Below are 9,534 nucleotides of genomic sequence, written 5' to 3'. Positions count from 1 at the left end.
TATTTTGCTGCATGCATTTGCCCTTTCTGTGTTCACGTAAGGAAAGCCTGAATAAACATCTTTTCTTCTCCTCCTCCCACCCCTGATACATCTGCGTCCTCTTGAAAGCTCTTCCCTTCCCTTAGCACTCCATATCCTCCATCAGAGGTGACCTTACTTTTGTCCTTTAGAAATTATTCTCTTCTTGTCAATGGGTTTTTTTTTTCTTTTCGTTTGCAGATTAGTTGACAGAATGAAATTGGGCAAAAAAGCAAAGGGAAAAAATCATGATTTTCCAGTGAGTGTAATCCCCCAAAAAGCAAGATAGGAATGAAAGCAAGCAAGATCAAGAAAAGCACGCCCTTGAATTTATTTTTTTTAAGCCTTTTCAGTTATTTTAGATCATCTTATTTAGAGCTTATTCTAATAATTTCTTGTCAATGTCAAGAAAGAGAATATAGAAAAATGAAGCAATTATTTATGATATAATTATGTGGCTATCTCAAAAAAGCACCATTTCTGCCAGAGATATGCAGCTTGTCAGCAGGAATTTGAGCAGAGAAATTGATTTTTTTTTTTTTTCTGGTGGACTTGGGTGCCAGCAGAGCCCATGGCATTGAATTTAGGTTTGTCAGTGCTGTGGCTGAACTTGGGCAATACATTTTTTTGAATACATTTTATTATGGAAGCATGGAAGTTGTCCCAGGATTAGTTGCATGAGAGACACAAGGAGAAGCAGGCAAGGAGCTGAAGCTTTTCCCACTGGGATCTGCCCCTCATCTGGCTGCTGATTTTATTTACTTTATTTTTTTTTTAATTTATTTTCCATAAAATAGCAAATCTCAGAGAGAGAAGAGAGTATTATGAGGGTTTCTGACCACTGTGTATGACCAGAGATGCAGTACAGGTGAATGCACAACAGTCTCAATCTAACGAGTCACACTTCCCAAAGTCCCATTAATTTCAAAACACACCAAATATTTCCTTTTATTGTCTGGATTTGTTTTTTTTTTTTATTTTGTCTTTTAACCCCACGACTTCATGGAATGAGTTTGTTCGAAATAGACCCCAAGAAAATGAGTAAAAGCCAAAAGTGACAAATGATGTTGATCCCTTTCAACTTTAAAGCATTTGAATCAGAAGCTGCCACACAGCTCTGTTCAAGGTCCAGCTGTATTTTTGATAGGAAACGTGTTTTGATTGGGGAATTATTTGTAGGCTTCATTAAAATGTAAATTGCTCCATGAAGAAATCTAAAGCAGATTGAGCCCAAAGATATGTAAATATTCAAATGTAATTGGGGTTCAAGCCCTACATCTCTATTTCTGCCTGAACAATTCAAAAGCAGGAGAAGGTTTTCCATCCTTCTCCATGGAATCCAACAAAATTTCTCATAAAATCCTTGACTGGTTTAGGTTGGACCTTAAAGATCATCCAGTTACAATCCCCCTGGGTTTGCCTCCAAAAGCAGTTCTGAGGCATGAAGTTCAATAAATAATCATTACTTAGCAGGCTTGGAGGGTGAATCCACAAGGCGAAATCCACACAATCCAAACATGAGATGCTTCATCCTGCACAGAGCTGGCTTTCAGTGCTGTCACTTTTATAAAATAAAAGTGTCTGAGTAATTATGAAACATACATTAATTTAGTGACATGTCTTGCTTACAGCCAGCATACTGTTGGGGAACAGACTTTCAAAAATCACTCCTCCTTTTACACACTGCTTTCCCCAGGAATATTATATGAGCTTAATCAGGGCAGGCAGCGAAATGATCACCCTCCATTCATTTTAGAAATATAAAAGATCAATAGGAGAGGCTGTTGTTTGAACTCCCCCAGCAGCTGAGCTCTCCAGATGAGCACAACCTCCTCCCAAGGTGCAGGAATGGCCAAACCAACCCTTCAGGGGAGGCTGAGGAGAAGCAGAGCTGTGCTTGGAGAACACAGTGCCCTGCAGAGCAGGGAGCTGATGTTCCAATGCAGGCAGTGCTGCTGCACCTCTGCAGTGTCCTGAGGGGCACTGAGCTGTCCTGGTGAGGTGGTGACAGCTGTGCCAGGTGCCAGGGCTGAGGGATGCTCCAAGGTCACCCAGCCCTTGGGGGTTTGCTGAGGAAGTGCTGGCCAAGCAAACAGAGGGAGTGTGGAGCAGATTCACCAGATGCACCCATTTATCTTGGAGTTCTGTGCTCTCCCTCCCTGAGCTCTGCAGCTCTGGGGACACCTTGGAGCAGGGAGGATTCCCAGAGAGGTAGGTGCACAGGAGGGGGTGAAGGAGCCTGGGAGAGGCAACTCTGAGAGCACAGTGTGGCTGGATAACCAAAAAAAGGCTGGAGGAGATGGGGATGCTTTCCCTAAACACCCCAGATCGGGGATGTTGTGTGGAGGGGATATGTTATATAGAGAATTATCTATAACATGGGGCTGGATTTGTCAGCAAGGAAATCAGTTAGGGAATTAGAAGGAACCTGAGCACTGTAGGAATAAAGCTGTGGGACAATCAGAGGAGGAGGCACAGTGAGATCCTGCTGGTTTCCAGGTGGGGCTGGATGGAAATTACTGAGGAAATCATGGTGAGGTGGTTCCTGTGGCTGTCAGAGCTGATCAGACTGCAGCAGGGCAGTTCCAAGCTTGGCTGTGCTCCTTTTTCCCCCAAAGCTCAAGAAGAACTGCAGGAAGGTAGAGCCACAGGGGAAGTTAATGAGAAGCCAAGGCAGTGGCTTTCCCAACAAATGTGAAACAGAATTTAAATATTTAGTGGCAGAAGGGAACAGGATTTTGGTTGTCCTGCTGGAGAGTAAAAACAAATGCTGATCTGGAAAATGGTAACAGGGGAAATTCAATGGTCCACTTTCCTTCCTGGTACCTGCAGCTATTGCACAGACTCAAAAAAGTCCCTGTAGGATGAAAAAAAGGCAAAATACCCTAAGTGCCTTCATAGAGGCTTGGACCATCCAGGACTTTTTAAACTTGTTTCTCAATTTTTCAGAAAGTTCTCCCTAATTCCATTCCTAGTTATTCATAGGAGCATTAAAAATAGATATAACTCCATGGGAAGGAGATTCTTCAAGTGAGGTGTCTCTGTCTCCACAGTCCAGGGTGATTCTTTATCAAAACACCTTGATCAAAGCACCACACCCAGCTTGGCCAGGACATTCATGCAGCAATTTCAGCCCTCGGGGTGGCATGAGGAGAACACCAAACCAAAAAAAAAGGATAATCAAGTCTGAAACAGCCAAATGCTGGCAGTTGCTTGTTAATGGCAGCTAATTTAGGGGCATTGTTTGGAAGAGAATCCGAGGCTGTAACTCTGCTGCTGTTAAGTGATGTGTCAGCCCTCCAGAGATACACATTGCCATCATTTTATTAATCACCACCAATAAACCAAACTTCTGTGGAATTTAATTACTGGAGCCATTTGTTTTCTTCATTTGTGTTTGGGGGGCAAGGCTTTGGAGGAGGATGGGAGTTATTTGTTACTCACAGCATATGCTTTTCTTTAAAATCGGAATTGGGCAAATTTCATTAGAGTATTGTTGCAGTATTAATGCCAATCAAGTTTCCACTTTGACTGAATTAAATTGTCATTGTGCAAGTCTTTGGGTTTTATAAAGAAATCGGGTGAAGTTCACTAATTTGATGGAATTTATTTGGAAGACAGTGGGAACGGGAGCAAAAAATTCTGCATAAAATGTAAGGGAGAATCAAAACAAAAGCTTAGCTATGTGTCTTTGATATGTTGACAATTCCCATAGCTCAAGGTAACCTTTCTCTGCAACACTCCAGGGTTTCCCTTTATTACTGTCTTTTTTAATACAAGACCAGTTTTGTGCTTCAAGTGCTTTTTCTGGTGAGCAAAAACACAAAGAGCAAAAGAAAGGAATGTAATGAGCTGGAGAAAGACAAAAAGCAAATCCCCCCAGCACGATGAAGAGCCAGGAAAGGTGTTGGTGGCACTGAAGTCCTGCCTGGGGTTATTCAGGTTGGGATTCCTAGGTGGAAGATGGATAGGAAGGGATCAGCTCTTCCCAAGCAGTTGTATTCTCTGGCTGTGGAAATGTTTCCATGGAGACTCTCAGGCTGCCATTTTGATATTTTAGTCTCTGGATTCCCATTGCTCGACCTTAGAACCAAATCTATATTTTACACCCAAAAATGTCCATTTTAATACATTCTTGATGCACCAAGCAAGTCAGCTGGAAGGCCTAGAGGATTTAATGTGTTGGTTGTCCATCTCTCAAACTAAATGGTGTTTAGTTTTAGTCAGGAAGTGTCCAAGGCCAGGTTGGACAGGGCTGGAGCACCCTGGGATAGGAGAAGAACTCCCTGCCATGGAAGGGAGGATGAGCTTTAAGGTCCTTCCCACCCAAATCCTTCCAGGATTCTCTAAACAGCAAACAGAACCACCATGAGAAGGTTCAAGGACTTGGAACAATGCCATGTGTCCTCTGTTTTCCAGCTTCCCTTGCACTGCATGGGGTGTTGATTGTTCTGACTTTCAGCTGGTTTGCTTTTACAGCCCAAACTCCACACACATTTTTAGGAGGCATTTTGCAGCCAGACTGAGGAACTTGCACAAGCTCTGAGTACAATAAACTGTTCCCAGCCCAGACAGCTCCTCTTGCCACTGCTGACTCCTGACAAGGATGGATTGGTTTCTTGGATTTTAGGAGGCAGGGGGATTTTTGCTCCAGCACAGAGCCAAACCAGGTCTTGAAACGCTTGCCAAACAGGAGTGCTGCCAGCTGAACACCAGAAGAGGTTTTGTTTCTACTGCAGTGACTTTGTAGGGTTTGGCCACACAAGCACAGCTACAGGTGATGGGCAGGTGAGCTGGGAAACCATGCCTGCCTGACCTTTGAGTTTGTTTTTGTGCTATCTCTGGGTTGTTGTCTTTTATTAAAGTGAAAAAAGCCCAGTAGAAATTACCAAGAAAAACAGCAGCAGTTGAAAGGAAAAATATCCTCCCCCAAGTTTTGAGTTCTGACTTTTTATAATTCCTACGCCTGTGCCAATCCAGGTGAAGTGCATTTTGGAAGTGTTGTTCCCAATATCTTGGAGTTTTGGCACACTGTGTCACAGACACAGATAATCCAAAACTCCATGGTCTCCCCTGCAGTAATGGCAGAGTTTGCTGTGCTCACTGACCCTCACAATTTCTTGTTTCTGGCTGATGCTGTGACAGCAGGAAGTGGGTTCAGTGAGCTGAAGGAGACAAGCTGGGAAGGTATTAATTCAGGACCCTAAAAGGTGTCCTAGGAAATTTAAAATAAACAGCAAATAATTCCCAAAGGAATGCAGCCCTCCTGTTTCGATTATATCTCTTCCCTTTACTCCTGTAGGTTCTGCTCAAAGCATAAAGCAGAGCAAACATATGTTGAGAGATGCTGCCTATTTATAAAGTAAACACTGACAACAAGCAGAAAACAAAAGATAAATGAAGAACATGTTTTGCACACTAATCAAGTTGTCTTAGTTGAGAAAGCAGTGAATGTGTGACAGCACGAAGTTTTTAAAGGCCCAGCTGAGGCTTAGGAAGGGAATTCTGTCCCTCAGGTGAGATCCAACCTGCAGAGCTGCCCAGCCCTGGGGAACAACACAGGACAGACCTGGAGCTGCTGGAGAGTGCAGAGGAGGCAGCAGGATGAGCAGAGGATGGAGCAGCTCTGCTGGGAGGAAAGGCTGGCAGAGCTGGGATTGTTCAGCCTGGAGAGGAGAAGCTTTGGGGTGACTGAATTGTGGCCTTGCAGGGCCTGAAAGAGCTGCAGGAAACATGGAGAGTGACTTGGGACAAGGGATGGAGAGACAGGATAGAGGGAATGGCTTCAAACTCCCAGAGGGAAGGGATGGATGGGATATTGGGAGGGAATTGTTCCCTGTGAGGGTGGGCAGGCCCTGGCACAGGGTGCCCAGAGAAGCTGTGGTGCCCCTGGATCCCTGGCAGTGTCCAAGGCCAGGTAGGACAGGGCTTGGAGCAGCCTGGGGCAGTGGAAGGTGTCCCTGCCATGGCACTGGATGAGCTTTAAGGTCACTCCCAACCCAAACCATTCTGTGACTCTGTGATTCAATTGTTGCCCACATTTCAAATATCTCTATATAATTATTCCAGACACACCCTGGGAGGGGACCTGGCACAGCTTTTAATGTTGGTACCTGAACTGAAAAACAAGACTCACATCAGCGGTGATAAGAAAAGGCATTAGCACACATTCCCAGAAAATCTAGTTGAAACTTGAAATAAGTCCTTAATAAAACAAAGCCAGCAGTGCCCATGCACATTTCTGGGGACACCTTAAGCCAGCCCAGAGATTCAGCCCAGCTTGAGCAAAACACTCATTCCTGGAGGTCACCCCAGGCTCAGCTGACGTGTCAGGAAGGTTAGAGATGAAAAGTTTCCTTCATCTGCTTTCTTCGCCGCAATTACAAATATCAGCAATGCTGGAATTCACCTTTGGCTGCACACTTCCCGCTGCCTCGCCGGCGTGGCAGGAGAGTTCACAGGCAGTGTCACCACGGTGGATGTGTGCCATCAGAAATGAAAGCCCCTGAAATACAGCCCTGGCTGAGGTGCTTATTTCAGCGAGATATCCTTCTTCAAATAGGGCTCTCAATAAAAATATTACCGATAGTAGTTTAAATTCCACTGCTATTTGGAGTGTGCGCCGGGCAAAATGACAGAAGAGATCCAAGCTGTTCTGATCTGATTGGGAATATCAGGCTGTAAAAGTCGGCAGATATGAGAGAGTGACATCGTTTTCTTATTTTATTTTGCCTCAGATGAGACAGCTTCACTTTCGCTGGTGGGAGGTTATTGTTGAGGCAAAATAGCAGATTCTGACGGGGGGAAAATCAGACTTTTCCTGGGATTACTGTTCCTTATGTATTCCTGGGGAATCCATGGGGGCAGTAGGAGTGGAGAGGACCCAGGTGAGCCCTGCAGAGCTCCCTCTGTGAGGTCCTTGAGCTCTGCACACAGATGTGAGAGCCAAACCTGGGCAGGAGAATCTCCCAGCATGGAAAAGGAATTCACTTCCAGGGCTGTAAAATCTCCACAGGCTCGAGATGAGGGGGTGGAAGTGAAGATGTACAATATGCTGTCAGCAAGTGGTGTTATTTTTTTCCCAGCCCCTCCTGTCCTGCTCTCTTTTATAAATCCACAATGCTTAAAAATACCAGGGCGAGTAGCTGTCCTGGCTTAAGTGGAGCAGAGCTGAGCTGGGACTGCTCTGAGTGACTTCACTGCCACTAAGGAAGTGGCTTCCACTTAAAAAATAGCTGTTTGGTTTATTTTATTTCATTATTTCTACTGTTCACCACCCATAAGTGTTCAGCTGTTCATAAGTGTTGTACTTCTACAGAACTGTGGAGTCACAGACTGGTTTGAGTTGGAAGAGACCTTAAATCCCATCCAGTGCCACCCCTGCCATGGCACGGACACCTTCCACTGTCCCAGGCTGCTCCAAGCCCTGTCCAGCCTGGCCTTGGACACTGCCAGGGATCCAGGGGCAGCACAGCTTCTCTGGGAATTCCATCCCAACCCCTCCCCACCCTCCCAGGGAACAATGCCTCCCCAATATCCCATTTTAAAGCCAGCTTGGAGACATTTCACTGATTCAAATCCACAGCCTAAAGCTCAAAGTAGGGCAAAAATAGTACATGGTCCTTCTTTGGCTTTTGGACTGGAAATAAATTATTTCCATGGGATGTAATGGAAGTTTTTTACTCATTTATGGTCTCTGCTTGTCTCCATGTGAAACGAAGCCTCAGTGATGTTCTTCCATCACAAAGGTGCATTATTCAAGTGCCCATGTAAGTGGCTGTTGGGAAAGAGTGTAAACAGGTTTTGACACTGATTTCCAACAGATTAACATGCAGGAATAAAAAGGGAAGGGAGAGAGGGAGGAAGGAAAGCCAGGCTGATGTGACAGCCGTAACTGAGCCATAATTGCCTGTAAAATCAGAAGGGAGTTGAGTTTCAAGAAGAATGTCATGAATATTACCAAAGCATTAAAAAAATATCCAGCTGCTCGCCTTGTGTGCAGCCTGACGGTGCTGGGTGTTCATGTGCTCCATGGGACAAGGGTCAGGTGGATGGATGTTCCATGTGGTAGAACTTCTGAGACTCTCAGGAAGTTCAGGAGGATAAGATTGTTCAACATGAGAAAAATTATCCCTGTGCCAAACAGCACTGGACTAATAGTCATGTATAATTTTCACCTCTACATGACTTTTTTACTTGATGGCTGCCCCTGGATCCCTGGCAGTGTCCAAGGCCAGCTTGGTCAGGGCTTGGAGCAGCCTGGGACAGTGGAAGGTGTCCCTGCCATGGCTGGGGTGGCACTGGATGGACTTTGAGGTCCCTTCAACCCAAACCATTCCCTGGCAGCAAATTCATCGTCACTGAATTTATCCACACTGACATCACAGAGTAGCAAAGAATAATTATTAAAGAACCCATAATTGCAGTTGGGGGCTGCAGGCAGCACAGTGCCTGTGTGTAAAAATAAAAATTCAGCATGATCAGGTTACCCAAACAAATGGCAGAGCACCAGCTCCATGTTGGGTGTGGAGCACAAGCCAAGCCCTGCTGCAGCCCCAGCTCTGCCTCCAGCAAAACAAAAGGCAACCTGCAAACGCCTGGGAAAGAGCAACCCCAGTTAGACACAGCTAATTGCTGAACATCCCTCAGATCTAAAAATAATCCAGGGAGGAAGATGCCAGAGAGACAAAGCACAGCGAGCTGCACAGAGCGCACAGCAAAGGAACCTGCAGCAGGCATCAAACATTGCTACATGGCTAAGTCAGCTGGGTGGCTCTGCAGGAGAGGAAAAGCTGGCAGCCTTTGTTCTTCTTTCCCTCTTCTTTCTCTGTATTTAGCAGCTGTGATTTTCAATCCAGGCAAGGAGCAGGTAGCCCAAAAGCAGGGAAGGACACACATCCCTCACCCTCATTGCCTCCTGGCCACAGCACAGAGATCAGTTTTTGCTGTCCTAGTGAGGCACATGTCAGGATGGGGGTGTTTGGGAAGGGAAAGCTCCTTTCTGACAGGGATGGCTTGGATCAGCTCTTTTGTGCCATCTTTTGTCTCCCTGCAGGGGTTCTGCTGAAGGTGCAGAGAACAGGAAACCCTGCTTTGTTCAGGCAGGATTGAACTGGTGTAAAACCCAGCCAGGGCCTTTCTCGTGGGACTGTTTGAGCTCTGAGTGCCACAAGCACCAACTTTCAGACCAGAAAGGTTACGAGCAGCCCCTTGACAATGTCCTTTCTGCTCCCTGGGCTGAGCTGGCCCTGGGTGGCACAGCCTGAGCCCTGCACACTCCCAGCCTCTCCATCTCTTGTGGGAATTCTTCACAGAACTCTTGTGCCATCCTGGCTCTGAGTCCCCTGTGCCTTCCCAAGGCATCAGCTGAGCACACAGCAGCGCTTTGAGGACAGTTTTGGCAGATAATGGCTCTGATGGAAAGGCCATTGGGTGGCACTTGGGGACACTGACTCCTCTGGGAAGAATAAATGTTCAGGGGAGATGGATGTGTAAATCAACCCCAGTGACCATTTC

Source organism: Lichenostomus cassidix, chromosome 12 (genome assembly GCF_008360975.1).
Source record: "Lichenostomus cassidix isolate B80296 chromosome 12, HeHo_3.0, whole genome shotgun sequence".
Classification (NCBI taxonomy): Eukaryota; Metazoa; Chordata; class Aves; order Passeriformes; family Meliphagidae; genus Lichenostomus; species Lichenostomus cassidix.
This window is presented reverse-complemented; position numbering follows the sequence as displayed.